The sequence below is a fragment of the Malania oleifera genome, chromosome 4 (assembly GCF_029873635.1).
Source record: "Malania oleifera isolate guangnan ecotype guangnan chromosome 4, ASM2987363v1, whole genome shotgun sequence".
NCBI classification, from domain to species: Eukaryota; Viridiplantae; Streptophyta; class Magnoliopsida; order Santalales; family Ximeniaceae; genus Malania; species Malania oleifera.
Window position 1 is genome coordinate 81,837,987 of NC_080420.1, and position 8,063 is coordinate 81,846,049.

Consider the following 8,063-nt stretch of genomic DNA (forward strand, 5'->3'; position numbering starts at 1 on the left):
TTAATTTAAATAATTATGAAACTGATGCTCCCTGTGAGTTATGTATATATTCAACGTATATCTTTTTCAATTTTTCAAATCCTGAGCCAAGTGTATATAATATTTTCAATGATTTCGGCACGACAATGAATGCTTTAAGCTTACCGGACCAAAAACATATAAATGAATGTCCGTTCTAAATGAACTAAGTCTACATTGCCTCATTTATTATGATTCCTAAGTTTCGCTCATCTTTTTAAAAATATTTTAACATTAAACTAAGCCTATCTTTTCTTTTTGTTTAGGAAAATTTTAACGCAATTTCGGCAGCATGCCGTCTGTAAATTGGACGTTTTCCCATAAAATCTGCACCCGATAGTTTCAAATAGAGCATTTATAAGAAGTTGAAGGCACATGAGAACCTATATCCACTACTAGCATGCAATACACATCAATTGCATCCGCCATGCAGGAGGCATTCTAGACTAGCATGCAATCATGTAGCATATTCACGACAGTAATACATGTAACCATATCTTAAATTCAGAATGTAAATTGCAGAGAAGATGCTTAAGTTTCCATTTGTTGGACGAGGAGAAGATAAGGCAGTGTAATCAATGGCGAAGGAGAGAATGAAGTGGAATTGGACTTGTGGGTTAATGGGTATGTCTGAAAATATGACATGTTTGAACTTAGCTCTTGTAAAAATGCTTGTTTTTGTCAACTCATGATATGCTATGCTCATTTGGCAGCCACTCAGGTGGGACAATTCATGAAGTTTGAAAAAGCATCCGAAACATCTTCGAGCCATGGTGGGATGACAACTGCATGGGTAGTTCCTATCCCTCAATTGCCAAAATTACAAGAAAATGCGTGGAACTCCATGTTCTTCTGTTGAATGGTTTGGATAATCTTCTTTTTTTGGGGGGAGGGGGGAGGGTTAAAATGACTAAGTACAACATGCATGGCTTCTGTATAGTTTCTGGATTTTGTTCCGTGTGTTGGACAACTTGAATCTTTAGAAGTAATAGTAGATGTAGTAGTGGTGATAAGCAGTAAAAAATCTCTATGCAAAGTTGTTTTGAAAAAACTGAACATAATTAATATATTTACAATTTTTTAAGACAAAATAAACACCAGAATAATGCAGACCCACAAGAACTATATATGAAAAGGGATCCCCCTATCAAAATTAAAAACTTAAATTGTACTCTTTAAAAATTCATTAGATTTTAGCCCCTTTCATATATAGTTCTTGTGGGTCTGAATTATTTTGGTGTTTATTTTGTCTTAAAAAATTGTGAAAATATTAATTATGTTCAGTTTTTTCAAAACAACTTTGCATAAAGATTTTTTACTACTTATCACCACTACTACCTTAACTATTACTTAGAAAGATTCAAGTTGTCCAACACACAGAACAAAATCCAGAAACTATACAAAAGTCATGCATGCTGTGCTCAGTCATTTTAACCCCCCCCCCAAAAAGAAGTTTATCCAAGCCATTCAACAGAAGAACATGGAGTTGCACACATTTTCTTGTAATTTTGGCAACTGAGGGACAGGAACTGCCGCTGCAGTTGTCATCCCATTATGGCTCAAAGATGTTTCGGATGCTTTTTCAAACTTCATGAATTATCCCACCTGAGTGGTTGCCAAATGAGTATAACATAACATAAGTTGACAAAAAATTTTACAAGGGAAAAGTTTTGAAATAAGTTGGATGTGTTAGACAACTATTCCATCTCTAAATCGTTATCAAACATAAATCAGGATAAAAATCTTTCCCGAGTTGACAAAAACAGACAGTTTGGCGAAAAAAGCATGAAACTCAATTTGTGATCATAACACCTTATAATTAATCAGAGGAGCCACCTGCATCATCTGGTCCCGATTGGCACATCTTTTCCTCTAACCGCGCTTGCCTATCCATCATGGCTTGCATCTGGGTTCGAAAGTTGGAGACCTTCAATCTCAATTCCGCGTTCTCCATAGCGATCATCTGCATCTGTCGAGCCATCTCCTGCTTATCATACTCGGCCTCTCGACGCTATCATTCCATCTTTACATGAGTCGTCGCACCCATGGATGATGATGCTATTGGGGCAATATAACCACTTCCAAGACCTTTCACCCAGCCCCCCGCTCATTGCCCAAGCACCTAGGAAGTGATCCCGAAATCTATCATGTGCTGACTTTCCTCTCAAACAGGTGTATCGCTCAACTCGACCATCTGTGCCTAATTTCAATCATGAAAATGATAAAAAGGAATAAGTAAGACTACAACTTTGATGTTTTGAATAAAGTAATAAACTAAATTTTTTGCTTCACTTACATGTTGGTCATGCGCACCCTCACATCACTCCCCCGATCGCCGTTGGTGTGTTCTTTGATATAGATTCGGTAGCAGCTCCTCTGCCCCAGTCTTGGGATCACGCTACATTATCATATAAGTCATCATTAGTATTATGTCATGTAATGGTCAGATAATTTTATATATAGTAATTACCTCGCGATGATTTGCGAATAGCCTCGATCCACCGCAATGCGTCGTAAGGAGTTTGCTGCGGTTCACAACATTTGTTTTACATGTGGCCTACAAGGAAGATGTAATTATGACATATTAGCGACATCATTGTGAAAAATTAGTGACTATAATACACACCACATCCCAATCTTCTTAGGATATCTTAATGTATGGCCGCGCTTCTGCTTCATCTCCCATCGCTCGAAAATGGGAGTGCATTTTCGAGCGATAGCTCTTAAATTTATTACACAATTGGACGTCGACCGCCCTCCTCACATTGTCATCCTCAAGGACGTCCATGTCAAACTCCTCCTGCATATATAGGTAATATAATTACAATGTTAGACAGTTGTTAATTGGCTAGTATATTAAAAGTACAAAAACATTTAAATTAAAAACAACTATATAGGGTTTGGGAACTTACCAAAATGCGCATGTAAAGAACCATGTGTTGCTCCAGAGTAACTTGCGGCCAGCTGAATGCGGTGACTGGAGCATACTGCCGGCATATAATGCCGAGCTCCCTCGTTCACGCGGTGCACCAATAGTTTAGCGGGGCGGTGTATCCTAGACGAATGTCGATCTGAATCCACTGTTTAGTCCTATCCAGGTGCTTTTTTAGTGACATGTTCTTTGCTGCACCACGGCTTGACCTAACCGTGGACATAGATGCTGAAAATATAGTTAATTTAAGAACAACATTATAATCATACATGTGAATAACAATCATCAACAGTTGACATGTAAATAAATTAATCGTATCCATACCAACACTGCTCACGACGGTCAACAACTCACCCTGCGTGTCAGTTGCATAAGTGGTATCCATGTCTGGCCGAGGTTCTGATGGCTCAGAAAATGGTGCCACCGCATCAGGACCGACGGGGTCCGCCGGTCTAGAGGAGGATGTCGAATCATCCTCATGTGATGTACTTATGTGCCTGAAAGGATTTCTCCAACGTCGGCCTCCTGGTGCTATATCTGCAAATTTATAGACAAGTAAATATAAAAAGTATGAATATTAGATGGATGCAGCATACATCTATTTTTAAGTTATTTACACATGTTAGATACATAGTGACAAAAATAACATGCTTACCCCGCTATACGTCCTCAATATCAGTATCATCCTCACTTTCTAAACTGTCTTCCTCTTCACTACAGTATTTCGACCCCTGTTTCATCTTCCCCATCAGTCTCCTCATCGTCGATGAAGTGAACGTCTACAGAAGGTTCAATTGTAATGTCAGTAGTCCCTATGTCTTCTGCCCTGGCACCATCTCTATGCAATGGTATAGGATCAGCACCTTCTTCGACAACATTTGTAGCAGATTGCGCTGCTGCGTGGACAGATGGCTTATCTTCTTGGAATGTAGTCTCACTGGCACTTATCTCACTATCTGCAACTTCTGCAATAGCGTAGAAACTTTGGGGAGGAATCTTTTGGGCCACATGCCATTCACCCTTCAATTTGGTGTCTTTAAGGTAAAATACTTGTTCTGCCTGCATCGTAAGCACGAAAGGGTCATTTTGATACCAGGTCTTACTAAAATTGACACTGGTGAAGTAGGCATTGGTGTTTATCCTAGTATTTTTATTGCCAATGTCCCACCAGGTACACTTGAACAGGTGGACGTCTCTGTTTGCTCCATAGCTAAGCTATATAATGTCATACAACACACCAAAGTAGTCAATTTCTTCATCTCCTTCTGTGCCTAGCACCGCAATCCCACAATTTTGGGTTCTTCTATGCAGTTCAAAGGAATTTGTATGAAATCGTAACCCATTAATAATGCAACCGTTATAGCAGTTAATTCATTGATCGGGGCCACATGCCAATGCGTACAAATCTTTACTTGTCGTTGGTTCCTTATTGTAAAACATGACTTTCATCTATTAAATAAACAGGAGTTTATAAGAATACCATCAATAGTGAAAACATACATTGCTTCTCACTCAAGCAGTTTTTGTTACTTACACGACTCCCAAACCAATTGATAAATTCCTTCTTATGTCTTTCGTCAACATTCCGTTCATTTTGGGTCAGGAGTTCAGCTTTATGTTCGCTATATGCAATAGTAGTACATGTTAATGTCAAGTAAGTATATAATTATGCATATGTAAATACAATGCAAAGTAAGGAGTTCGGAATCACGTACTCGATATATGGAACAGTTTCATCACAATTGTTGAGGACGTAAAAATGAGCCTTTTTTAGGTCGTTCATATCAATGAAATCGTAAACTCGTTCACCGAGAGGTTGAAAATTTTTTCGAAATATAAAGCTCCTGGGTTCTTCATCTTTGGCATTAATAGCATGAACGTCTGCATTTCGCTCATCACGAGTGAACATTGTGTCAATATCATGTAGATACATTGAGCAAAATGCAAGACATTCATTATCAATATACGCCTTAATGATTGAACCTTCCGGCTGTGCCTGATTGCGCACATACCCCTTCAAAGTGGACAAGAACCTGTGCATTTTACGTAACATTATAGATTTGTAGACACAATAAAGAAAAAAAAAATTCAAACAAGGAAATCACGTGACCATTATACAAGGACTTTATACTTTACCTCTCAATAGGATACATCCAATGATATTGAACTGGTCCTCCAATTATGACCTCCCTTGGTAAATGGACAGCTAGGTGGACCATCACATCGAAGAATTCTGGCAGAAAAATTTTCTCCAGCTTACATAGTATGATCACGATGTCATCCTCTAACCGTTCAAGTACGTTTATGCTCAATTTTTTTGAGCACAATTGCCAAAAAAAGAATCCCAACTCAATCAACACCGAGTGAACATCTTCAGTCAAGTGTCCAAAAAGGAAAATGGGTAGAACCAGTTGTACAAGGACGTGACAGTCATGGCTTTTCATTCCTAGCATCTTCCCTTCCTTCGTGTTTATGCATCGAGCTATATTCGATGCATATCCATTGGGGAACTTCACTGATTTCAACCATTCGAAGAATTTATTCTTCTCATCCTTCGAAAATATGTAACAAGCTGGTGGCATGAGAATTTTGTCCCCATCACGAAACAGGTGCAGCTCAGGTCGTATTCCCATGTCTTCCATATCTCGGTGAGCATTTGCGGTGTCCTTTGTCTTCCCATTTATATCAAGCAATGTACCAATGACATTCTCACAAATGTTTTTTTTGATGTGCATGACATCCAAGTTGTGGCGTAGTAGAAGATCTTTCCAGTATGGCAACTCGAAGAAGATGCTTCTCTTTGTCTAATTCAACTCCCACTCAGCACGTTTTATTTTTCTACTGGTCGGTGGCTTCCCAAATTTCACATCTCCGATTAACCTTAGCTGGTTTAATATCTCTTCCCCACTTAGTTGCTTTGGCGGCGACCTTCGTTCAGGTTTTCCATTGAAGCTTCTGACGCCATGAGTCCTCCAAGGATGTCCAGTTCGTAGAAAATGACGATGACACATAAAGCATAACTTGCGGCCATGCTTCAAGGATAAGGACCAAACATCCTTATTACATACTGAGCATGCTAAGTAACCTTTTGTGCTCTAACCTGATAGGTTGCCGTATGCGGGGAAATCATTAATTGTCCACAAGACTACAACATGCATCCGAAATGTTGTCCTGGTTTCCACATCGAATGTCTTCACTCCTTTTTCCCATAATTCTTTCAACTCGTTAATTAATGGACGTAGGTAAACATCAATATCATTACCAGGTGCTTTTGGTCCAGGAATCAGCAGAGACATATAAATGAAAGGTTCTTTCATACATCGCCTTGGCGACATATTGTATGGCATCATCATAACTGGCCATATGCTATATAGGTTGGTTATGTTACCAAAAGGATTGAACCCATCAGAAGCAAGGCCAAGTTTGATGTTGCGAGGATCACTAGCAAACCACAGATGCATTTTATCAAATTCAGCCCAAGCTTCAAAGTCCGCTGGATGGCTAAGGGTGTTTCCATCTTAAAAATGTTTCTTTTGATGCCATCTCATGTCTGTAGTAGTCTTTTTGCACATATACAATCGTTGTAGCCGTGAGAATAATGGACAATATCGCAAAACTTTTTTGGGGATCTTTTTACCCTTCTTTTGATTAGTTATATACCTCGGTTCACCACATTCTGAGCACTCGTTCGCATTTTCTTGTTCACCATAAAAGAGTGCACAATCATACCTACACGCATGTATTAGAGTGTAAGTGAGACCCAATTCACGCATGTATGTCTTTGCCTCATAAAAAGACTTGGGAAGTGTTTCACCATCAGGCAGTGCTGCCTTAATGAGGCTCAAATGCATGTTGAATGCGCTCTGAGATAACCCATGCATTGTCCTTGCATGAAGCAACTTTATCAGAAACTCTAATTTTGAGAACTTTTTATAGTTTGGATATAGGGGCACCTATGTATCCCTCATGAGATTAGCAAATGGTTTACCGAGTCAATTCAACATACTAGGTTCACAAGGTATGGTACCCGCTGAAGTAGTTTCATCACTAGTATGCGACACACTGTCATCACCCATGTCCACTGCAATCCCCTTTTGCAATTCACCTAATATTTCGATTAACCCTTCCGAACATGTATCACCACCTATTATATTTTCCCCCTCATCTTCATTATCATCATTATCGCTCTGAACTGCATAATCTTCATCGTGGAACACCCATTTTGTGTACCTTTTCTCCATTCCAAAGTCTAACAAATGTGAATGGACCAAATCAATGTGTTCGAATGTTATGTTTTGACATTTATTGCAAGGACGCCTTATTCTACTAGCTTTGTCTGCACGAGGACGCGCGAACTCTATGAAATCATGTACCCCTTTCACGTATTCTAGCAAAAACCTACCCCGAGCATTCATCCAACTTTTATCCATGTTCATTAATTACCTTATAATATGTTCAAGCAAATGGTGTTCATTATATTCTCATAATGTTTATCATGCATGCATCTTGAATCCTATAATCAACCATCATACTCTAAAGGGTACAGATCCTATCCCATTTAGGAATGTTGCATTTACATTGCGATCAATCGCTTAAATTCCTTCGTTATAGTCGTTATAAATTTCGGCGGCATCTCCCCATGGCTCTCCAAGTGCACGAGATGGGGGAAGCAAAAATTTTTCTAGTTTTCCATCACTAACAAATCGTCACGACACCCCACTATGCACCCAGAGAAGGAGAGAAGGTTACTCTTGGACGGTTGTCAGGGGTACGTAGCTTTTGTGAAGGGACCACCGCGGGATGATCTGAAACTGGAAGATATCCGAGTGGTTAATGAATTTTCGGATGTATTTATGGAAGACTTACTCGTTTTACCTCCTGATCTTGAGGTGGAGTTTGCTATTGAATTGCTACCAAGCAAGACAACGATTTCTAAAGCTCCATATTGAATGGCCCCATTTGAACTTAGGGAATTAAAGGAGCAGCTACAGGAACTACTAAATAAGGGCTTTATCAAACCTAATGTTTTGCCCTGGGGAGCTCTAGTATTATTTGTGAAGAAGAAGGACGGGTCTATGCGAATGTGCATTGATTACAGTGAGATCATTAAGGT